The 25286-nt window shown below is 49.3% G+C and overlaps 4 pseudogenes; 3 read left to right on the top strand and 1 right to left on the bottom strand.

The window, feature by feature from the left end:
• Positions 1-1220: 1220 nt before the first annotated feature.
• Positions 1221-8410, top strand: LOC144122497 (uncharacterized; annotated as a pseudogene).
• LOC144115684 (uncharacterized) lies at positions 2952-5435 on the bottom strand (annotated as a pseudogene).
• A 142-nt stretch (positions 8411-8552) lies between the features above and the next one.
• Positions 8553-14582, top strand: LOC144122513 (uncharacterized; annotated as a pseudogene).
• Positions 14583-14704: 122 nt separating this feature from the next.
• On the top strand, positions 14705-23811 carry LOC144122529 (uncharacterized; annotated as a pseudogene).
• The last annotated feature ends 1475 nt before the right edge of the window (positions 23812-25286 follow it).

The following is a 25286-nucleotide window of genomic DNA, read 5'->3' on the forward strand; positions in this document are numbered from 1 at the left end:
GAATACACATTTGCAATTAATTGCTTGGCGTGCCTTGACAGCTTGGATGTACGAACCTTCAAGAAAATGCGTACAGGAGAGGTAGCCGCGGCTGCTGTGCTGGACGCCATTTTCTCAAAAGTGAAAGGCAGCCGGAAAAGTAAGCACGGCGGCCAGGGATTTGGGGACAGCGAAAACGTGAAATGGAAAAAGACGACAAACGCAAAATACAAAATCACAGATCTCAGTCGATTCGCTCGCAATATTAGCGTTTTCTCTCACGCTGATGACAAATGTGTTATCTACGAAGCACGCCGGCAAATCATTTGTTATTGTTTGCTCATCACAAGCAACGCACTATTTTGTGTCGCGGATGCAGGCAGTGCAAAAAAGAGAGCTAGCTTTGGCAGCGTTGCAGATGATGTTTGAAACGGAGTTCAGAAAGTAATAGAATACTCTTTGAACTTCAGAACGGGTTCAGAGGGGGAAGGCGCTTAAATGATAGCCTGTTCGTGCTTACCCAGTGCATAGAAATAGTTAAGGCGGAAAACAGACCTCAGTATATAGCCGTCCTGGACAAAAGCGGTGCATACGACAACGTTAAGAGGGAACTCATGTGGAACATATTAAAAGATGAAGGTATCGGTCACGAGGTAATTGATTTTCTACAGGAAATATACAGAGAAAGTAAAGTTGACATAACATGGGAAGGGTTTAAGAGTAGGACAAGTGTCGAGATACACAAAGGATTAAGGCAAGGTTGTCCTCGACCACCGCTGTTGTTCATGCTTTATATGATTAATATGGAAAGAAGGCTACAAGGAAGCAATCTCGGTTATCATCTGTCGTACAGATTAGGCGAAAAGGTTGTTGAGCAACGACTGCTGTGTTCAATGTATGCGGACAATATATTACTGTCAGTAGATAGCCAGGAAGATTTGAACACTCTGGTTAATTGCTGTGGATATGAAGGAGACACCCTACGTTTGTTTTAGCGCAACCAGTCTTTCAATACTTTTCTGATCACGAAACTTCTCCGTACCAATATGGGAGAGCTTCATATGTTGACCGCGCCTTCCACGAGGCGGCGCTAGCAGCCTGGTGGGGTAACGACGCGAGCAAGCGAGCGCCTGTGTAGCTGCGAGACCACATGCAGATCGCGAAGCCTGTGGTGTGGCAGCTAGTAATTTTTGTCCTGATTTTCGTAAACAACTGAAGCGCATGTTACACGCTCACCTGCGATGCCGAAGACTTGTTGCGTGACGGGTTGCCGCTCTGGCTACATAGGTACGCAAGAAACAATCTCGCTGTTCTGTCTGCCTAGCGACGCTGAGGAGCGTGAAATATCAAAGCGGGCGATACCACGAAAAGAAAGCGGTGAATTTTTATCTTCGAATTCAAGGACGTCGCGTCTGTGAGAAGCATTTTGTCCCCCCGGATATTATTCGAACTGACGAATTTGTGGTCAGCGGAGATGCAGTGTCGCTGCACCGCGAGAAGTTGAAACTCAGGCCCGGCGCCGTTCCACGGATATTCGAAGGCCTGCCAGCTTACTTCAGCAAGCCGAAGCCACGATCTAGCACGCTCAGAGTCAAGCCGCCAGCAAAAAGGCTTAGAGAATCGTCAGAGCACAGCGCTGTGGCAGATGATGTTGGCCCTTCAAGCGAATGCCCGTCCACTCGCACACAAGAAGATGACGGTAAGCCTTACGCCTCCAGGCGCCTTTATTGCGAAGCAATACTACTGCAGGTCGCACTTCAGCCCTTTCCGTGGCGAGGCGGTGGTATGCACCATTGACCTTTAGCGTGACCTCGCTGCTTGACGTCACACCACGTGACGTAGAGTGACGTCACACTAGCTGTGTAAAGACGGGGCCCCATCTCACGCCGTCGCGAGGCGAGGCGGTAGCCACCAACGGCGGCCTAATTACCGCTCCTCTCACCAGGGGCGCTACGGTCGGTGTGACGTCACACCAGCTGTGTAAAAACGGGGCCCCATCTCACGCCGTCGCGAGGCGAGGCGGTGGCCACCAACGGTGGCCTAACTCCCGCTCCTCTCACCAGGGGCGCTACGGTCAGAGTGACGTCACACCAGCTGTATAAAACAGCTCCGCTCCTCTCGCCAAGGCAGTCATACAGCCAGATGTTACGATGGCGCCTACGAACAAGGCAGCTCGGCAGAATGCAAAGAGGAAGCATCAGCGAGCTACGGAGACGGAAGAAGAACGAGAAGAACGACTTTTCTGAACCTGAACCTGACGGGGCCCTAGCTCCGCGGCATCGATGGTGAAGGCGAAGCCTTGAGCGCCGCTGCTGCGACACTACCGAGAGAGGGCACTCGCTGGTGTGACGTCACGCCAGACTGAGAGACGGGGCCCCAGCCATCACCACCTAGACAAGTTCAGGCCTCAGCGCTCCCGTCGTGACGTCATGCGTCGAGGTCTGCGGGCGCTGCGGAAGCAGATAAGCGCGCGCAAGAATTGGGTGAGCTCATCGCTTGGCGTACTATAATGTGTTTTAACAAATTGTTCCCAACAAAACGTGTTACGGAACGCAAGTTCGTTTATTTGCTTTTTAGGGTTTCAGCTTTTCTTTTTTTAGATTTGTTGTCGTCATCAACGGTTCTGCCATTCATCCGGCTGCAAAAGTTTTTAGAAGGATGTTAGTGCTGCACCAAAGAATGTGTTTAAGTACAAATTCGCACGTGTGTCCATCGTCACAGGCATCAAATTCACACGAGTCGTCATTTGTCAGCAAATCCATTGTCAGCTCCGTGACGAGCTTACGCTGGTCTGGCGCTCTTAAAAACTCCGCGTCCTTTGCAAGCTGTTCAACTACGACGTAATTGTGTGCGACGGCATTCACTGCAAACATTGCCGGGAAAACAAGTCCTCCGCGATCCAGCTGCTTATATATAATTATAATTGGTTTTGGGGGAAAGGAATGGCGCAGTATCTGTCTCATATATCGTTGGACACCTGAACCGCGCCGTAAGGGAAGGGATAAAGGAGGGAGTGAAAGAAGAAAGGAAGAAGAGGTGCCGTAGTGGAGGGCTCCGGAATAATTTCGACCACCTGGGGATCTTTAATGTGCACTGACATCGCACAGCACACGGGCGCCTTAGCGTTTTTCCTCCATAAAAACGCAGCCGCCGCAGTCGGGTTCGAACCCGGGAACTCCGGATCAGTAGTCGAGCGCCCTAAGCACTGAGCCACCGCGGCGGGGCATAAGATCGTAGTTTTCCTTGTTGGGCGAAACTGTGATGGTCTTGCTCACTGTTGGCGCTGATCTGCATTTTGTGCAGTTTAGCCTCTTCAGAGCTGTATGCATGGCGTATCCTGCAACGTACACAAGAACGGGGATGATGTCTGTTATCTTTGATAAAGCCGCTGCAGTCACAACGACGTTGAACGAAGGGCGCGGCGTGTCCACAGATCCGTGCAGGTGTTCCCACTTCTCAGTTTTTTCGCTTGCACAGATTTCTTGAAGTTTAGGCAGCGTGTTTTGCAGTCGTAGTTTATTTTCGCCTTCATAAATCTGTCTTAAGGAAATATGATATTGTGCTCCAGCCAGCTGCCTGTATTTGCCGAATCTTTCCTCTAAACTGTCCGCCTGCACCTTTCCCAGAAGAACGTAAGATAGATTAAGCTCTTCAAAGCAGTATCGGGCTACTTCGATGAGTGCGTGAGTTGTGTGGTGTAAAGCAGTATGTGACTCTTTGGTCAAACAACCGCTGTCGAGGCGTTTGCTGTGCCACTCATCGAGCCAGTCCAACAGCTTGTACAAGAACTCCAGTTTAGGATCGTCCACAGAGGGGAACACCGGCTCTTGAAAATGGTCGCGGAGTCTCTTCCCTTTGTACGGAGTCTTTACATTCACGATTTTCCACCTTTTAACTATGATCTCAATGAAGCTAGCAGTGTGCTCTGGGAAGTTCAGGTTGTGTGTTTTTCCAAGCGCACGAAGTGCGTGAGGTAAGCCATCGCTGAAAATCTGTAGAGCAAGCTTGACGTTTTGCCTTTCAAGATTGGATGGAAACAGCGCCTTCCTTGATAAACTATGACCGTATCTAAGAAGTTGGTCACACTCAAGGTTGTATGCGTTTCTGATGGTGGCGAATGACGCAGTCAACATGCGCCGCGGTTGTGCTGTATCATCCTCGAATTCGGGGAAGTAGAAACACAGCTGGTCATTTTTCTGGTTTAGACAGTTCCGAATGCATTTTAGTATGTGGACTGGGTCGATCACAAAAAACAACGGTCTCGAGGAGTCACATGGATGGGGTTAAACGATTCCGTTTGTTGGCGGAGATGCAAAGTAAGACATTGCCTTTCTGTTTATAGAGTTGTTGTCACTGACTATGCAGGTAACTCTGTAACCTATTTTCTCCAGGCCAGTCACGACATCCATTATTGACTTGTGCAGAAACACGGCATCAGCTTTGCGGGCAGGGATAATGTGTGCAACTTCCTTAAATGGACAAGTAAGGCTTTGCACCATGAAAACGAATGCACTATCGGCAACCTCTTCAGAATTGTGCGCAAGTCCAGCAATATTGCCACCCTTATAATCAAAATAAGGCTTTATGTGAATTTCGTCAACTATAAGCGTCACATGCCGCTGTCTGTCATCGAGCTCGCAGATCCTTTTCGCCATGTAACTGATAAAGGCTGCACCGTGATGCTCCCGTTGTGGATTCATTCCATATGATGAGCAAACTGATCTGATGTTCATTGGATGCGGCATTGTGATTGCTCCATAGCTTCGCATGTATTTATAGGCATGGGGTGATATCATGAAGAGAATGCAACAATACACCATGAAATCTATAGAATAGCGCCTTCGCTCCTTCTTTGCAGACAGAAGATTCAACTGTTCGCTGAGGAATTGGACTGCATGATCATTATCCTCTCACTGCGCTGTAGATATCTGGCCAAGCAGGAAATTGATGGCATCAAAAACTTCTTCATTCGAGTCCCTACAGCTAGAAGAAACGCTGCTGTCCCAAACCTTGATGCTTTCAAGAAAGTCAGCGAAAGCCCTCTTACTTTTCGCCTGAGGAGGAACGAACAGGTTGGACCCTAGCCTTGTGACTGGCGTCTTTAGGAAATGCAACGTGACAGACAAATCAGCCTTCACGCAAACTGAGTACTTCACCCAAGGAGCATCATCTTCAACAATGTGCAGTAATATGAGGCGGCCACTGCTCAATATTGTATGCCAGAACTTCGACTGGCTTGTTCGCACGTGTTCGGCTAAGTCGTTTAGGCTCCGAACTGCATCTTTTGCTCTTCGGCTCTAAACGTCTCGAGGGAGTCTGCAAGAGCTTTTTCGGTCGCAGTTGCATCCAAACGAATTCTTCTAGACTCCGGATTCTCCCTTCTGCTGCCAACCTTCGATAAATAGCTCGGGAAGTTCGGGAATTTTGACGGAACAGCATCCGGTCGGAGACGCAAACGGAGCATGGGTGCAGTTATCGTACGGCCCGTAGTATCATCCACTTGACAATCCTCTCGAATGATGTCACCTTCAGTGAAGTGCAATTCGCCAACCTGCATGTGAATAGAAAAAAAAAATGCCTAACATATTGCAGTGAAGCCTCCCTCAAAACTAAATATATAACTGCTGAAATTCCACTAACAACGCACGTGCACGTGTTTGCTTTGTATTTTTCAAGCAACAAAAATAACGATAGCAGTCTTACCCTGGAATGTGCCGAAGGAAGGAAGCCCTCTCGGGGAATAGCGCGCAGCCATGCTGTCTTCATTTCTGCATCTTCAGGAAATTTGAACACATGGACTTTTGGTCCGGATTTGTAGTTGCCGCTACACCCAGGCACACAGCACTTGTTTGGCATATATATTCACAACTGTCCAAGCATAGCAGAGCACGTTTTCACCACTTGTAGGACACTAGCGTGAACACGAGCAGCACAGAGCCGAATAACTATTTCACAAAGCACCTTACAAGCGAGAAAATCACCGCAGAATGCGAGCAGTGCACGGTACTGCTCCGCCGGCCGGCAAGCCCGAGCATGCTCCGACAGTGACTAATCGCGGCGGCGGCGGCGGCAGTCAGCGCGTCGGCGGCTAGGCCTCTAGTCGTGACGTGGCACTGACGTCAGCCTGGAGAGCAGAGGCCTTCTTAGTCTAGGTGGTGATGCCCCCGCTCGCGGCATCGATGGTAGCGGCGCTACCGAGAGAGGGCGCTCGCTGGTGTGACGTCACGCTAGGAGGATAAATGGGGCTACAGCTCGGCTCCACGCAGTGGTCGGCGCGCTGCCTTGCGCTATGTCGGATGATGTGTACAAGGCGAGGCTGGAACGATCTGCTGCGGCCAAGCGACATAACATACATAAGTCATAAGTCATAACACAGATAAGTCATAAGTGTACCAAGGATATCAATAGCAGAAACCAAGCAAAACAATGTATAGCCATAAGTTTAACAAAGGGCAACCATGTCCACACCATCAGCCGAACCAAGGCGCAGCCAAGGGTATTGCTTTCGCAATCTTCCAGGCTTAACCAAGCTAAGCCTTCAGCCAATTTTTTTGTTTCCTTGAGAGCATGTTGTTCTTGTATCCTTTATGGTCGCCTATTTCCGCCCTCTGAACAAATGTTTTTCACTGTTCCTTGTAGATATCACACTGAACCCTGCAAGTGCCTCGATACGCTTACACACTGGCTCTCAAACAGAGGAAGCGGTATGTTCACTGTCGGAGCTTCAAGCAGTGAAGTTCCAGCTCCGGAGCGCACAGCAACAGCTTCGGCTGTGCCAGAAAAAGCTGGCGACGATGGTGTTAAAGGCGAACAAGCTGAGACAATTGGAGAGAGATGTCGCAAAGTTGTCAGAGCGTCAGAAGGTAATTTTTGACTAGTGCCTAAAGAAGGCCAACTTCAAGTCTTCGAAAGCTGCGCAGTAAGCGTACACAGCTTAGACAAACACAAAGTATAATTTGTGGTATTGAGTGACTTCTTTTGCGTATTGCACGTCAGAATCTGAGCACAAGCATATCGTATTAATGCCTTTACTTGCTATTGTATGATTCATTATTGCAACATGCATATAGTGACTACCAATTTTCACTCTATCATCGTGTAATTACGAATTTAAATGCTGTACAGGGTCATGTCTGTAAATGAGTATACAGGCTCGTGTTCCAGGATTCCTATTCTGTAATAAAGTTCAAGTGTGAAGTCCCTTGAACACGTTTCTGAGTGAAAATGTTCTTTTTTCGCTAGTTACAACAGGGAGTGGCTATATGACTGTATCCTTCTCAAGATAAAGTCCACTGCAGTGTAGACGTTTCTTCATGAGAACGAGTACCTTCCTTTGCCAAATGCTCGCCCAATCTATGGCTGGATGCGGAACCTGAAGGCTTATTTTGGCTTTGACGCAAATTTGTTTACTGCCCTAAATCAAAAGCTACAAGCAGTTCCAGAGAGAGAGAGAGAGAGAGAGCGTAGAGGTAGCATTTGCTGAAATTTCGTTTGACACGTGTGATTCTGACGATATCATGAGACTTATAGTTCAAAACTAATTAAACCCTTTTGTTGTACGCGTGTTAGTGTCATGAGATGTCTATGAGAAGAAGCATTCACATCAGGGAGTCTGACATTTCACTCATGGGCAAGGTTAACTTCTCTGAGCCCGCAAGACCAGGAGAAGAAAAGAAAGATGCAAATCACGTGCTCGTGTCCCTGTTCCGGCATTTTCTGGGTTCCAACGGCTCCAACGGTTCCAGCGCCTCCACTACTTGAGCCATGAGCCTCTCCTTGATGTAGCGGATTTTCAACACCTGGCATTCCCTCGGAGTGTGCGGATGAGCAGTTCGAGGAAATATGAGGTGTCCATGACCCTCTTGTGTTTAAGAATACCGCGGCTAAGTCTATATTTATGTCGATCAGGGTTATCGCTGACCAACCTTTGTGAGTCTTGTGGCGAAGCAGAGTCGTGTTCGAAATAGAGTCGTGCTCGTGTTCCTGTTACGGCCTTTCCTGGGTGGCTGATCACAGACTATGGGAAATTTTTGTGCCTCTGGTGCTACACCAGGAGGAATATTAGCAAATCTGGTAGTGCGGTGTATGCAGTGCTTAACAAATGCTGGGGTTATCGTGGATGCTATCACCTGGGAAAATTCCACATCTAATCAGTCAGCATTGAGGTGCTTAGCTAAGTATTAGCACCTTTTGATACCTTTGAATGAGTACTGATACCTTTTATAGGTATCAATGGCAACATCAGTAAGCTCCAGACGTGCTTCCACCATCCGTGCGACACTGGTAAAACAATTCACACGCTGCTAGACCCTCCTCACTTATTCAAGTGCATCCGAAACAACCTGCAGAAGGTTGGAAAGATTTTAATAAGCGAAAGGGTGTTATTTCATCCTTCAAAATGTGTGTCACTCGGCCTTGCGGAAGCTACTAATATTTTGTTACAGCTGCCGAAATGCCAAGAAGTGTACCAATATCACTATTCTGCCTTGCTGCAATATGAGGAAGAGAAGGCAGGGCTCCGCGCTCTGCCCAAGCTTACGAGGGCACACATCTCGCCTAATGCGTTCCAGAAGATGAGTGTGAAGCTTGCTGTCCAGGCAAGAAAGATCGCAATGGGTATTATGTAAAAGACGTATCTTCAGCTCTGCTGAAAGCGTTGGTTAATTTTTTTTAATTTTTCAGCTTTTTAGCGAAACCACTGCAGCTGCAATGGAATTTTGGAGCAAGTGGGAGAAATTGAAGCAACTCCATGAGTCGGCTGCTATTTCAAACTTCACAAGAATGATGAACAAGTTGTTAGACGGCCTAAATTCTCGTAGATCAGAGCACGTGCGGCATGACGAAGCCGATCATATTGCGGTGAGCATTGTACCTCCTGTATACTTTCTTCTAGCCTGCTATCTGTAGTTGGATTATGATTGCATTTCAGACCTTAAAGGATAATATCGCTTGGCTCGATGATTGAATCATATACATATAAACACTACTCGTGCCCAGGCAGGTCTGCTTTTTGACGAAGCCAACATATGCAGCCCTCAGGATTGCTCTCCACAGCACAGTTGTACTTATTAAAAGCCTGCTAAAGTCTGGATTCCGCTATGTACTTACTGACTTGTACCCATTGTATCACCGGTGGGTACCCGGCGGCACTGGGGATCGAACCCCGCGCCTCCCGCATGCGAGGCGGGTGCTCAAACGACTAGCCGCTACTGCGGTAATTTTGCTCAGGATCCTTTGGAGGTAGCCTTCTTTTTTCTTGCACTTAATCTTTCACTGTCGGTTTTTTTTTCAGAGGTTCTTCGGTATCGTACGTCGCGTAACTGGGGATTGAGGGCAGCCGACTGTGCACCATTATCTTCTCATATATCGGATGTTTTCACTGCACAACCTGGTCAGGCCCCCAAAGCGGGCTTGAGTTGAAGGAGACGGGCCGCTGTTGCTCCTCAAGCTCCAAGGCCTCTTCGAGATGCAAAAGCCTTCTACGAATCAGGTACGATGCCCTCTTTACAATTGGCTGAGACATGCAACCCAAGGGCACCGCTGTAATGAAATTTCCCTTAGCGAGTTTAGCTTCAACCTTTCATACTCCAGAGAGGTTATCATTACGGGAACAATTAGGCACCATACAGCCTCTCATATATGCTCCTTAGTTGTGTGCTTTATTTTTGACAAAAAAATATGTATATTTCAGACTGACACCTTGACAGTTCTGCTCGGCGATATTCTCCTGGAGCCAGGTGACTGCGGGGAGCAGTCTCCTGCACTTGATGAATTGTCTACGAAAGACTATCCTGGACTACCTTGCTGGCTATTCAGTAAAAAAATTATCGTCAATGTCATGCTGCAGCTGTGTGAAAATATTGAAGAGCCAACACGTGAACCAACGGCTCTAATACAAGCGAAATCAAAAGGCCTTCTGCAAGTGCCATCCAGCCGGCTGCTAAGTCTCTTGCCAAATGTTGAAAGTCATGCAGAGGATTTGACTATGAACGCAGTTGCATGTGCTGAAGTATATGCAAGCATTATTGAGGAAGTTCTCGTCGACAGCCGTAATGCCTTGGCGGGTATTGGCTGTGCATTACATTAGGTAACCACCACTGCAGAGTTTGTTCAATTTTCTTGAGGTGTCATTTACATTTTTTACTCGAGATAAAAACAAGCAATCTCGGGCAACACATCGGTCTACATGCCCAGTGTGTGGGGCAGGAAGCCTCGGCAGTAGCGCAGACTTAGTCTTGAGACTTGCAAGCATTGCTGCCATATTAAATTTGTTTTCTGGCTTTTCTAAATCCATAATGTCCGTCTCTAAGGAGCATGTGTGTTATTCTGAGTGGTCTGATGCGAAAATATGCATAGTTTTGTTTTCAATTTCTTCATTTTTATATATTATAGCTTTTGTGTAATGATGCAGGATGTGTGTTCCTCAGCAATTTGTATGCTTTTTTATTTTGCCTTTTTTACTAGAACGATAAGCATCTGGTTTGTTATGTTGTTTTTTAGTATCAAATATATGTTTGCTATTTTATTGTGAGCACATTGCCACCTTACAACGCGGTGTGCATGTTTGTTAGTATGCTTTATATTTGACCTCATTATCGCATACACATATGATCATGCCTATCTGCGACCCTGTTGGGTTTGTATGCAAATGTACTCTTGCGTTTGCTTATGGTTTTTGATTTGTGCATGTTGTTTCATGCGTCTTATCACTGTTCATTTTTTTTTCTTTATTGTGTGACTACTCGCAGCTTGTTTCTTATTTTGGTAGCACGCAGCCAGCAAGTGAGCACTGAACAATAAATTTCATTATTTTCTTGCTCTCGCCAGAGTCTTCGTCGTCGCAGCATGACAAACCGTAAATAAATGGCTTATGCAGCACGAGTCTTCAGAAGGTGACTTTTCCACCGTCTAAAGTGTCAGCAAAAAGCTTGTCAGATAGCGCTATCAAACTGCCGGTGCTTTCGCAATGTGATATCTTCTGCAGCGCGCACTCCGGTTCTTCAAATGACGCCACAATGTCTGATTTTCAGCATCACTGAGCTTCCAGTATTTGTTGCAAGGTAAGCGCCAGCCATAAGCGTTCGTCAATAGCCTTATGCACCTCGACGAAAGCAAGGACTCGGATGGCACAACCGCAAAGCAAACAGCTAAGTTTGATCGTCTATGGTGAAACTGCAGTCATGTTCTGGTAAACATTAATAGCAGAGAAATGCGCAGCCTTGACCCATGTACAAGAATCGCTGTTCCATAACAATCGGTAAGAAAAGCGCGTTGATCAGAAAGCGGCAGCTAGCAAGTTTACTAGCCGCCGCCGTCGATTGCGGTTTTCAGTGTCTCGATGTTGCAGCCAAGCTTTCAGGTAATAACCGGTAAATGCTAGTAGCGTCCTTACGACAGTAAACACAGATATCAAATGAAAATGAACCGAATAAAAAAAGTGAGCCTTCGGGCTGCAAAACAGCGGCTGCGAATAGGGCGCGCGGCCAATTCGTGCACCCTCTCTGACAGCTGCGCCACTAGCGGCAAGCGCTATCCCTATATGAAACTTTAGCTGGACTTTCGTAACCATTAAAATCATTGAAGGTCTCTGGCGCCTTTAAGTCAGGTAGAATGATTTTCAACGTTACCGCTGATCAGGTGCTTAAAATACAATGCCATGAAACACTCCGAACACCTGAATAGAAATATCTCGGGGTATGGGTTTACGAAGGGAAGATGCGCACAGAAAAACACGAGCAGTCTCTCGTATCAAAAGGGCGAAGAGATGCCGGGATAACGAAACATAGGGTATTGTGGGGGTACAACAGGTATATAAAGTACTGAGAGATATTAGGAAAGGAATAATGGTGCCGGAACTTACTTTCGTGATCGCGGTTCTGTGCTTAAGGGCAGAAGTTCAGTCAAGATTAGAAGTAAATCAGAGAGCTGTTGGAAGATTAGCACTAGGTGCCCACGGGAGAACCACAAACGAGGCAGTATAGGGGGACATGGGCTGGGCATCGTTCCAAGCACGGTAAGCACAGAATAAAATACTATACGAAGAACGCCTCAGGAACTAGGAAGATAACAGGTAGGCAGCTAAGGTGTTTAAATACCTCTACAGAAAGAGCGTTGACTCTCAATGGCGGAAAATAACTAGAAAGCTAACCAGCAAGTATGCCGGAAATGAAGACGGAGAAAAAAAGAGCATTAAACGACAGTTTAAAAATGCGGAACGTAAAAATTGGATACTTTTTATGGAAAAGAAGCATAGTGTAGAACTATATTGGTACTAGAGAAGGCAGATCAGGAAGGAAGCGTTTTAGGATAACTCAAGAGCCAGTGCGCTACTCTTTGTAGCTAGGTCGGGGTGTATTAGAACGTGCTACAAAAAGAAATTTAACGAAGCAGATGACACATGTGCTGGGTGTGTTAAATCTGTAGAAACAATAGAACACCTCATACTCAAATATGATAGTATTAATCCCGATGTCTATGCAGGCACAGTCACTCTTACTTACTAAGGCCCTAGGAATTAGAGATAACTATGGTCATGTAAATAAATCTGTGGTGGAAATTAGCAAAGAGCGAGTGGAAAATTAGTGGCTCAAAAGCTGAGAGGTGACATGAGGTTAGAAGTGCAGGATAACATACTTAAAGAAAATGGCGAGTTTTAATACCAATTTATGGCACAGTTCCAAAAAAAAATAAAGGGGAAAAAACTGAGCGTAATGGCAACTGCCATCATCCAGTATCAAAGGGGACGATCCATCCATCCGTGTGTCCGTCTGGCACATCCATCCATCCATCCTTCCATCCACCCACCCACCTGTCCATCCGTCCGTCCGTCCGTCCGTCCGTCCGTCCGTCCATCCATCCATCCATCCATCCATCCATCCATCCATCCATCCATCCATCCGTCCGTCCGTCCGTCCGTCCGTCCGTCCATCCATCCATCCATCCATCCATCCATCCATCCATCAATCCATCCATCCATCCATCCATCCATCCATCCATCCATCCATCCATCCATCTATTATACATCCTCTGTGACATTGGTGCATAATTTATCGTTGAGTGCAGACTCCCTGCCTCCCATGTAATGAGCCCTTCACACTTCTCGGTACAGTTGCATACAAATAAATCATGCCTCTCACACATTCAAATCAGCATGCTTCTTGTTGGATCTGTGTACCCATCCAGTTCTTCTATGTGTGCATTCATGTCGTCTAATATAACTACTTCGCCTTGTCCTCCTACCTCATCAATGTCGCTTGCAATACATTCTAACCTTTTCTTGTTTTCCTCTTTGGCGTTAGCTTCTGTCCACAGCTATACAAAGCCAAGGAGTGTTTGCTCCACTGCCTCTTTTCCTTTTAGCCATAAATGTTACTTGCATACCAAATTAATTATTTGAAAATTAATAGTTTTATGAATGAATGCAAAAAATTTCCGCCCGCCCCTTTCTGCTACCATCTGTTCTATTGCAATATTCCCGTGCGTACTCTGGGTTACAGGGTATTTACTCCATGTCTCTAAGATGCGTTTACACTAAAGCATATATCATTAATTCCTTCTGCCTTAGCTGTTTTTCTATTTCCTCCCATTTCAGTCTATTCCTGCCAACTCGCATGTTAATGTAACCTAAATTTGAATTAACTTGACTCTGGCCTTTGTGTCTACTTCTAATCCTATAGCTCCATGGTCTCTTTGACATTGGTCCTTCCTTCTCTACACTGGTCTACTCAGAGCTCGGGGTCCCCCAAAAAAAGCTGTTGCCTGGCTATCTACTCTGCTACCCACCCTCTTGCCAGTGGCACCACCGTAGTTAATGCTATCCTGTGCAAAAGTCTGGGAGCTGACTTCGTACACGTCCTCGTTAGCTTCCATTGCCCCTTATCCTGGTCGTCGATTCATTAACCTAATTACATGGTTAGCCTCAACGACCCTCCTTTCCGTTTCGCTAGACTGCCTATGGTTCTCTGGGATTGTGCGTATGGTCACATGCACACTCTCAGAGGCCTCTCTAAGCCTACGCATCCCCTCTTCTAACTGCTTCTCGAGATTCTGGCTCCTCCTCTTCAATACATCTTTGACGCCAGCATGGATAACCACAAAGTCTTCGCCATTCATGTTGTCCCCTACCACCTCCTAGGCTTCGGTCATTGCATCTACCATGCACTTCCCTTACTGGACCTATACCTGCACCCGCCTGTCCACCTTCACTGTCGTCAAAACGTCTCCATCGACCCTCGCTACGGTCGAGTCACCGACTACCAGAACACTTCTGCGCTCTAACCGTTCGCTTCCTGACCGCGACTGTTGCCCTTCGGATCGCACTAGTTGTCTCTCCCGCCGGCGAACGCTACATGGCGCGCGTCACCGTGCCCGTTTTTACCTCTTTGTCTTCCCCACTCAAAGTCTGTTGCGCTACAGCGCTGTAGGATCGACGAGCCTCGTTCCCCACCTGACACTTCTCCGAACACAGGTGCCCTGCCAGCTGCGATTTAAGCGCTTCTACCTGCTCTTCTAGCTAAGCCCGCTTTTCCCCCTCCTCTTTCAGCTCGCCCACAATTCGCTCCAACAGGTCGACATGGTCGACGATTCGCTCCAACATTGTGTAAGAAGTGGGATGAAGGGAGGCTCCGATGAGGCACCGCAACAGCACCGCCAACAAGAGGATGACCAGAAGCTGCTGAAACAAGAGCAAGTCGTGCCGTTGGTAGGCGACAAGCAACGCTTCGGAATGGCGAGAATCAAGCCTCCGAGGCCCTTCGACTTCCAGAACGTCGCGGGCTGGCCCACCTGGATGGATGAATTTGACTACAGATTCGCCTCCAAACTACAAGAGAAGCCAGCCGAAGTTCAAATAAGAACTTTCCTATATACAATGGGCAGAAAGGCGCGGGAGATTCTTCGGGCACTAAATGTCAAAGATGAAGAAATGAAGGACCTCAGCTTCCTAAAGTCGAAGTTTCAGAGCTACTTTGTCCACACCAAGAATGCAGTCTACGAGAGTGCTCGCTTTAATCAACGCCGACAGCAGCTGGACAAAAGAGTAGAACAGTTCGCAACGGAGCTAAACAGGCTAGCATGCAGGTGCGAGTTCAAAGACATTGTGACATTCCGTGTGTGCTACGAGGATCCACGTTCGACGGCGCGGCGTAGACGGAGACCCGTGACAGCGGCATCATCAATTACCCAGCCATGCTCTTTGAGTGACGACCAGAACAACCGGACCCGCCGCCGCCGCCGCGGTGAAACAGGCTTTATCCTCCCCAATTTCCGGGCACATTACAGGACAAGGGAGCTGTCAGCGGGCCAGAGCGCGCCGTACCACAGCCGACGCTATGCGCTACCGCGAAGACGACATTCTTTCCCTCCCCCCCCCCCTTTTGTCGTGGGCTATCGCCGGGAAGGCACCCACAGCTTCCCAGAAGGGCCGCGACGGACACCTGTCATGGCGGACAGGCAGTACTCGCCAAGAATGTGGAAAGACAGGCGCTAGTGAATTAGCTCCGAAGAGAGAGCCTGTGTATACTCTCACTTGAGAGAGAGTGGTGGCGTTTTTGTTGTTTATTTAGTTTGTATTGTTAACAGACTCTGGGTTCGAGGCTAAGCCCAACCCAAGGGGTGGTCCCCATCTCGCATGTTGTTTTGGATTGGAGAATTGATGCTTTGGGCGGGCCACTGGAAATGACCGCCCTTAGTCCTTTGTTAATCAAGTGCTTAAAAGCACATGTAAACGGATGCAGTCCAGTCTGAGCTGGGGCTCCATGCTTAGCATGTAATGTGATGCTACTTAGGCACTAACCTGCCCGGTCGATGAGTAAAGTAGTGCAAAGTTTGTTCTGTTGTAAAATTATGCTCTGCTGTCATCATCTACAAGCTCGCCTCCTGTTCATCTTCCAAGCCGAACGACACTAGAGGAAGGGTTTGTGAACCATCCTCGAAGAAACGGACGACTATTGAAATTCTACTGCATACACGCTCAGGACGACATCGTTAGCGAAGAGGGCCTTCAGCGCCGAAGCCCGACGGCGTGCAGCTTCTGCCAGCAACCGCTCGAGCCCAACTCCGGAGCCACTCCATCGCCCCCATGAAGTCGTCGGCACGTAAGCTCGGACGCCCCAGCCTCCGATGTATAACCTTAATCATGTGTAATTATTGAATATACCTGTTTGTTTAAACTGAGCCATACGGTGTCTCTTTGCCTCTCCGTCCCGTGTTGACCTGCGCATTATGGGGGTCATCACACTGGTGTCAGGAGTGGGGTCTCAAAAGCAAATGTCCTCTGAATGCTGTGACATTCATGACTTCAAAATTGTAATCAAAAGGGAATCACGGGACTGATTGTGGGACTTTTACCCCCATTTGAGAGGCTTGAGGCACTGGAGGGCTTGAAAAAAAAAATGACTGTATCTGAGGGAGCTCCCACTCCACAGCCGTCGCTCGGAGCAAGCATGCTGGCATTAGGAAGCGTCATTCCGACGTTTACGGGAGATAAGACAGGGGTTCCAATCTGCGATTTCTTTTCCATGCTAGAAGAGATTGGGAAAATGGGGGGATGGTCCGATGCTCAAATGCTGGGAATGGCGAGGTGTAAGATGGCAGGAGCTGCTCATGATTTTGCATGGCGAGACGAAAAAGTAAAATCCACAAAATCATTTGCGGAATTTAAGAAGCTCGCGTTTGAGCATTTTGACACTGAACCACGTCACGTGCGTGTACAGAGGTTCCGTGACGCCGGACAGATGGTAGGGGAGGACGTGCGAACGTTTGCGTCGCGGCTTCAGCGCTTAGCGCGCGATACGTTAAGCAGGGAGGGGGAAGGAGACCAGCTTAAGAAGAAATACGCGGAGGATATACTTAAAGAGGAAATGACCGCTTTGTTCGTGGCTGGTCTGCAAGACCCCGTGCGCCGGTTCGTGCTCTCGCGCAAGCCGAGCAATTTCGACCAAGCCGTGGAGGCCGCATTGGATGAGGAACAAAATGAGGCGTTAACGACAGCCGCAGCGAGAGTACGCGTCATAGAGAGAGCGGTGCCCAACCCTGAGGTTGCTCTCTTGACAGAGCGGTTAGATCGCTTAGAACAGCTGCTATCTCAGCAGGTAGAATGCCAGGTTGAAGCGCGCGCTCAACAGCGCCCATTCGCTGGAAACCGGAGACCGCCACAAAGCTACAGGCGCGGTATGCGAGATTTTGAAGAAATCGTATGCTTCGCTTGCCAGGGTCGCGGACACATCGCCAGGTTCTGCCAAAACGTGCGCCGTGGGGAGCCACAAAGAGAAGCAGGCCAGACACGCCCTAAGCAAGCCTACAGCGGGGCTCCAGATACCGAGTCAAAAAACTAGTTAGTCCTCCCCAGCCTGAGGAGCGTGGGGAGGGAGCAGTAGATGATGAGGTGGTGGTAGTTTGTGTGGCCGACGAGGCATGCCCTGTTGTGCGTTGCAAGTTAAATGGTTGTTGTATGGAATTGTTGATAGATACGGGGTCAAAGGTGACATTGCTTAAGGAGAGCAGTTTTAACACGCTTCGAAGGAAGGGGGACCGCGAGGTGTTGGAAGCGTCTGGTGGTATGGCAACCAAATTTGTAGGCATAACGGGGGATCCTCTTGGCATAAGTGGACTCTACCGGTTACACTTCTCTCTCGGCGGAATTGCATTGGAGCACCCCTGCTACGTATGCCCGGACACGGTGTCTCTGCCAAACGGAGTGTCAGGTATATTAGGGCAGGATTTTTTGAGAAAAGGGAAGGTAGTAGTCTCATTCTCTGAGGAAGAGGTTAATGCGGGCGGCTCAAAAGTTCCGTTTTTGAACAGGAGAGGGGCTGAGATTCGCATTACCGATATTGACACCCGTCAAACAGTGGGATCATTGGAGAAAGTATATTCGCGGGTTGCCGTCCGGCTGGTCGAGGAGGCGGTCGTCCTTCCTTGGTCGGAGCACATTTTGTACGCGTTTGTGCCTTCAGATGTAGAGAGCGGCGCCGTGGGAGTGCTTGAGCCGGTCGACTCTCTCAGCAATGGCCTGAAGGCAGCCGCGTGCCTCGTGACAGTTAATGACGCCCACAGAGTGCCCCTACGGGTGGTTAACTGTAGCCAGCAGCCACTGAGCCTTCCCAAGAACAAAACATTGGCTTTCTTCACCTCTGCGATAGAGCAACGTGAGCCCACCGATACGGTACTCGCAACTGTAGAGCATGCTAGTCCTCCGGCTGCTCCAAAGGTGTCGTTCGATCTTTCTCACGTAAAATCCAGGGAGAGGGAGGCTCTGGCTGGTTTGCTGAACGACTACTCGGAGGTATTCGCCGCGTCCAACCTGGATTTGGGCTGCTGTGGCGTTATAAAGCACAGGATAGAAACCGGCACTTCATCGCCCGTTTACCAGCGTGCGTACAGGATTCCTTACTCCCAACGTGAGGAGATGGAGCGGCAGGTGCAGGACCTGATTGATCGCGGCATTGTCGAACACTCAAAGTCACCCTGGGGAGCACCAGCACTATTGGTGGAAAAGCCAGATGGCTCGTATCGATTGGTAGTGGACTACCGCAAACTAAATGCCGTAACTCGCATCGATCCATACCCCATCCCCAATATACAGGAGACGCTTTCTCAGCTGGGCTCTGCCAGGTACTTCACGGTAGTGGACATGGCGGCGGGATTCTGGCAGATAGCAATGGATCCGGCAGATGCCGAGAAAACGGCATTCAACACGCCCTCAGGGCACTATGAATGGAAAAGAATGCCGATGGGTCTGGCCAACAGCCCTGCTGTCTGGCAGAGAACCGCTGATGTTATCCTGGCAGGTCTTCTGGGGAGGCTGTGCTTCGTGTATATGGATGACATTATCATATACAGTGACAGTTTTGATAACCATTTGCGCGATATTGAGCAGGTTTTGGTGCGACTAAGAGCAGCGGGTCTCAAGCTGAAGCCCTCTAAGTGCCAATTCCTCAAAAACGAGGTGAAATACCTCGGGCACGTTGTTTCAGCTGACGGCGTGCGACCGGACCCTGAGAAACTAAGGTGTGTCTCGGATTTTCCATCCCCGACTAGCGTCCGCCACGTCCGGCAGTTTCTCGGCCTGATCGGTTACTACCGAAGGCACATAGAGGAGTTCGCCAAGCTCGCTAAGCCGCTCACCGCCTTAACAGCCAAAAATGTCGCCTTTCGCTGGGACGAAAACGCGGAGAATGCTTTTGGGGCCCTGAAAAGGAAGCTAATGAGTGCACCGCTGTTGCGCCACCCAGATTTTAGTTTGCCCTTCGTTATGGCCACAGATGCGTCAAAGTTCGCAGTTGGTGCCGTGCTATCTCAGGTTATCGAGGGCAAAGAACATCCCGTTGCTTTTGCTAGCCGACAGCTGAGCCCCACAGAGCAAAAGTACGGAGCTACGGAAAGGGAGTGCCTCGCCGTTGTCTGGGCAGTAAAGCACTTCAGATGCTACCTTTACGGCCGCAAATTCAAGCTAGTCACAGACTGCCATCCTCTGAAATGGGTGATGAGTGTCAGGGACCCTAGCTCGCGACTCGCTAGATGGAATCTACACCTGCAGGAATACTGCTTTGAAGTTGAGCACAAGTCAGGAAAGACACATCTGAATGCTGATGCACTCAGCCGCACAGCTGCCGTGGCAGCTATAGATGAGTTTGTCCCCGTAGTCGACCCCGCCGAATTACGCACAGAGCAGTGCAAAGATCCTGACCTGAAGCGAATAATCGAAAGCTTAGAGGGCGCACCGTCTCACCCCGAACAGCTAGGTTATTTCATTGGCAAAGACGGCACCCTGTGTCGGCGCACGAGGCCAACCAGGAAAGGGAGACCAGAGAAAACCGCTTGGGAGAGAGTCGTCATACCTCGGTCGTGGACAGAAAGGGTTCTTCGCGCGTTTCACGATGCGCCATGCGCCGGTCATTTTGGCGTAGCGAAGACACGCAGGCGTGTGGAGCGTTTGTACTTTTGGAGTGGCATGCGACAGGATGTTAGAGACTACTGTGCGAAGTGTCATTCCTGTCTCGAAAGAAAAACACCCAAGGGACGAAGACCAGCTCCAATTCAGCCGTTCCCTGAGGTTTCGGCTCCCTTCGAGCGGACAGGTATGGACATAATGGGCCCATTGCCCACGACCACTTCCGGAAACAAGTAAATTTTAGTATTTGTCGACCACCTTTCAAAATACGCGGAAGCGGTAGCACTCCCAGATCAGAAGGCAGACACGGTTGCAAGAGCACTTGTCGAACAGATCGTGCTCCGACATGGACCCCCGAGGCAACTCTTGACAGATCGGGGAACGAACTTCGTGTCGCAGCTAATGAGGAGAGTTTGCGAGCTGCTTAAGATCGCTAAGAAGCAGACAACACCGTACCATCCGGCTTGCAACGGCGCGGTGGAGCGACTGAACCAAACCGTGGCCGGGTTCCTGTCGCATTTTGTTTCGCGCGACCAGTGGGACTGGGACTTGTGGCTCCCGTATGCAATGTTTGCCTACAATTCCGCAGCACACGAGAGCACGGGCGAATCGCCATTCTTTCTTCTCTACGGCCGAGACCCGGACCAGCCTAGTGAAGTGCCAGAGGGCCCCCGTCGTGTCCCATACGCTTCACTGGACGACTATAAGGTTGAGCTAGAATCGCGCTTGCAAGTGGCGAGGGACATCGCAAAGGAGTCCTTAAAGAAAGCGGCGAAGCGCAGGAAGGAGGTGCACGATCGCAGTGCTAGAGACGCGCCGTTTGATGTGGGGGACAGCGTGTACATTGAAAACTGCCAAAGGCAGATTGGGCTAGCTCGTAAGTTCCAGACGAAGTGGAGAGGACCGTGCGAGGTTGTCGAGAAGCTTTCTCCGGTAAACTTCAGAGTCCGAGACGTGAACCGGCGTTTGATAAGGATACACGCAAATCGCCTCAAGTCGGCACCGGTTCAGTATTCACGAAATGAGGAAAGGGAAAGCGTGGATTTTGATGGGGACAGAAGTGAAGCGGAGCGCGCAGATAGTTCGCAAGAAACGCCCTCTCCTGCATTTGTTCGGCAGGCGCCCGAGGTGACGGCCGGAATGCCACCGGATTTACTTCATGCATTGCTAGAAGAAGAAGCGCGCGAGGTTGCCGCGCAGATAACGCCAGGAGAGGCTCCTGCCACGAGCCCTCGCGAGTCCCAAAGCAGACAAAGGGGCACAGACTTACTTAGTATGACTCATGAAGGCCGATATCCGCTGCGAAATCGGAAAGCTAAGTCGGACTAATGGCGTAAACAGAGCGGAGTTGTGAACTGGTTAGAATTGTGTAATGCCGCAGCTCATAACATTGCTATGTGCTTATGTGTTAAGTTATCGGAGTTGGTAGTTAAACCTTTCTGTCATTAAGTAACACCTTCACAGGAGAGCATGCGGAGCGCATGCAGAACCTGCCCTACTTCCTTTCGTTATCTATATTTTTGTCTGTGCCGTGATCGTGCTAGAAGTGGGAGCTCCTTTGTAACTGTGGTAAATTTATTTCGTCCAGTTTAGACTAGAAAAAAGAGGCTTGGGTGCTGAGTTTCATGTTTATCTGTAAAAGAAGATCAGTGCTGCCCCTGGAGACGCCAGTATTGACAGCGGAGGCATATGGTGTTGTGCAGTGGTGTTGAGTGCAGCGAAAAGTGTTTTGTCGGACGCACTGTGCGAGGCGATTCAGAAAGACAAGGGGAGCTGCGTGGACTCAAATGTTCGGAGAACATTCTTCTGGAGGGTGAGCGAGTGTGACATTCCGTGTGTGCTACGAGGATCCACGTTCGACGGCGCGGCGTAGACGGAGACCCGTGACAGCGGCATCATCAATTACCCAGCCATGCTCTTTGAGTGACGACCAGAACAACCGGACCCGCCGCCGCCGCCGCGGTGAAACAGGCTTTATCCTCCCCAATTTCCGGGCACATTCCAGGACAAGGGAGCTGTCAGCGGGCCAGAGCGCGCCGTACCACAGCCGACGCTATGCGCTACCGCGAAGACGACATTCTTTCCCTCCCCCCCCCTTTTGTCGTGGGCTATCGCCGGGAAGGCACCCACAGCTTCCCAGAAGGGCCGCGACGGACACCTGTCATGGCGGACAGGCAGTACTCGCCAAGAATGTGGAAAGACAGGCGCTAGTGAATTAGCTCCGAAGAGAGAGCCTGTGTATACTCTCACTTGAGAGAGAGTGGTGGCGTTTTTGTTGTTTATTTAGTTTGTATTGTTAACAGACTCTGGGTTCGAGGCTAAGCCCAACCCAAGGGGTGGTCCCCATCTCGCATGTTATTTTGGATTGGAGAATTGATGCTTTGGGCGGGCCACTGGAAATGACCGCCCTTAGTCCTTTGTTAATCAAGTGCTTAAAAGCACATGTAAACGGATGCAGTCCAGTCTGAGCTGAGGCTCCATGCTTAGCATGTAATGTGATGCTACTTAGGCACTAACCTGCCCGGTCGATGAGTAAAGTAGTGCAAAGTTTGTTCTGTTGTAAAATTATGCTCTGCTGTCATCATCTACAAGCTCGCCTCCTGTTCATCTTCCAAGCCGAACGACACTAGAGGAAGGGTTTGTGAACCATCCTCGAAGAAACGGACGACTATTGAAATTCTACTGCATACACGCTCAGGACGACATCGTTAGCGAAGAGGGCCTTCAGCGCCGAAGCCCGACGGCGTGCAGCTTCTGCCAGCAACCGCTCGAGCCCAACTCCGGAGCCACTCCATCGCCCCCATGAAGTCGTCGGCACGTAAGCTCGGACGCCCCAGCCTCTGATGTATAACCTAATCATGTGTAATTATTGAATATACCTGTTTGTTTAAACTGAGCCATACGGTGTCTCTTTGCCTCTCCGTCCCGTGTGGACCTGCGCATTATGGGGGTCATCACAACATGAAGGACTACATAATTAGAGACAAGTTCGTAGTCGGTCTACGGGATGAGGATCTATCGGAAGAACTAAAAATGGATCCGATCCTCACGTTGAACACGGCTTTGGGAAAAGCGCGTACGAGCGAAACGGTGAAGAAACAGCAAGCCGAGCTAAAAGGCAACGACTCTACAGTCCTGGAAGCTTGTGTCAGCGCAGTAAAATCGAGGAAAGCCGGAGGGAAAAAGCGTATTTTCACGCGGACAGAAGAATGCTTATCGTCAAAAGAGCTGCAGCTTCTGCGCCGGTCAGTATCATATGAGAAGCAGTTGCCCAGCTCTACAACAAAGGTGCAGGTTCTGCCGAAAGTTTGGCCACTTCGCAAAAAACGTGCCGAATAACGCAGGCAGACGGGAATCTCGACGGCATTGCCGAACCTGATCGGAAGTTTCTTAGCACAGTGGAGCAATTACAGAACACAACATCTGCGCACTTCGTCAAAGTGCTCGTAAACGACCACGAAATTGGCATGAAGGTAGATACCGGAGCAGAACTGACTGTCGGAGGTGAAAAGTTCCTGTTCCTTCCACGTTTGCTGGATCAAGCAGGCGATCTGATTGGCCCAAGCAATGCAAGCGTCCGCACAATCGGAAAATCTGATGCTGAAAGAGTTTGGAAAGAAAACCGTTCGCAGCAAACTATTTACGTCGTGCACAACTTTCACACACCCTTGTCGGGATTGCCAGCTATCAAAGCCCTAGGAATCATCCGCTTTCTAGATGAATTGCTGACTGCTGACGACATGGCAAGCAGGTATCCTAAGGTATTCCGAGGAACAGGGTGCATGTCTGGGGAACATACGATACGCCTCGTGCCGAATGAAGTCCCGTACGCAGTGTCTACACCCCAGCGGATTTCTACACCCATGAAAGAAAGCGTCAAGGAAGACCTGGACAGGCTTGAACGAGAAATAATGATAAAAAATGTTGAAGAACCGACATGATGGTGCGCGCCTATTGTCCCCGTAATGAAGCCGTCTGGAGCAGTAAGAATCTGCGTTGACTTAACGCAACTGAACCAGTTTGTAAGACGGGAACGCCATCAGCTGCCTACAGCAGAGCAAGTCATGGGGAGCTTCCAGGAATCTAAGCACTTGTCTAAACTGGACGCGAATTCCGGATTTTACCAAATACGGCTTTCCTAAGAGTGTCAAAAGTTGACCACTTTCATTACACCGTATGGGAGGTACTGCTACTGCAGGTTGCCGATCGGGATCACATCCGGACCAGATCTTTTCCAACGAAAGTTCTCGCAAGTCTTAGAAGGTCTAGACGGCGTGCTGAACTATAAGGACGACATTTTTGTGTACGGCAAGAACAAAATGGAACACGACAGCCGCCTTCGTAAAGTACTCAACCGGCTGCAACAAACGGGCGTGACCCTAGACAAATAAATATGTTGTTTCTCTGTCAAGCAAGTAACCTTTCTTGCCATGATCTTCGACGGCAGCGGGCCTCCCAGATCCTGAAAAGATCAGGGCTATCAAAGAGTTGCCCCGACCTGAAAACGTAGCTGAAGTTCGTTCCTTGCTAGGCATGATGAACCACCTCGCAAGGTTCCTTCCTGACGCTGCGTCTATGTCGGCGCCTCTACGCAGCCTCCCCAACAAAGGCAGCGATTGGTCATGGGAAACCCAACAAGAGGACGCCTTTGAGAATATCAAGGCTACTTTCAGCTCAAACAGATGCCTAGCAAGGTACAACCCCGGGTACCAGACAATCGTGTCTGCGGGCGCGTCTTCGCAAGGACTTGGTGCAGTTTTGCTCCAAGATCAGCCCTCAGGCGACAGACGTCCTGTAGCATATGCCTCTAGATCTCTCACAAAAACTGAGCAGAGGTATTCGCAGATCGGGAAGGAAGCGTTGGCTTTGACTTGGGCAGCGGAGTGCTTCAACGAATTCCTGACAGGCCTCACGTTTATGTTTGAGACAGATCACAAGCCCCTCCTTCCGTTTCTAGGTCGGGATCCCCTCGACTCTCTTCCGCATAGAATTCAAAGGTTCAAGATGCGTCTCATGAGATACTCGTTCACGCTTACACACGTACCGGGTAAAAGCATCGCTACGGCGGACACTCTTTCTTGGTCTAGAGGTATGAACACGAGACTACCCATCGGAGAACTGTCTGAAGCAGACGTCTCGGCATACGTGGATGGAGTTGTCCGATATGCGCTCTCAGATAACATACTGGACCGCATACGCTCAGAGCAGGCAAAGGATCAAGAGTGTGCCTCTTTGCTCGAAGCGTGCTGGCACGGCTGGCCTGAAAAAGGCCGTGTATCACGAGTTATAAAAGAGTTTTGGGCATATTGCGGCAATATCACTGTGTACAAGAAGCTACTCCTGAAGGACTCCAGACTAAGTAATTCTACGAGCGCTGCGGAAAGAAATTATGCAACGAGTATGACACCATGTCATA

This window comes from Amblyomma americanum, chromosome 1 (genome assembly GCF_052857255.1).
Source record: "Amblyomma americanum isolate KBUSLIRL-KWMA chromosome 1, ASM5285725v1, whole genome shotgun sequence".
Taxonomy (NCBI): Eukaryota; Metazoa; Arthropoda; class Arachnida; order Ixodida; family Ixodidae; genus Amblyomma; species Amblyomma americanum.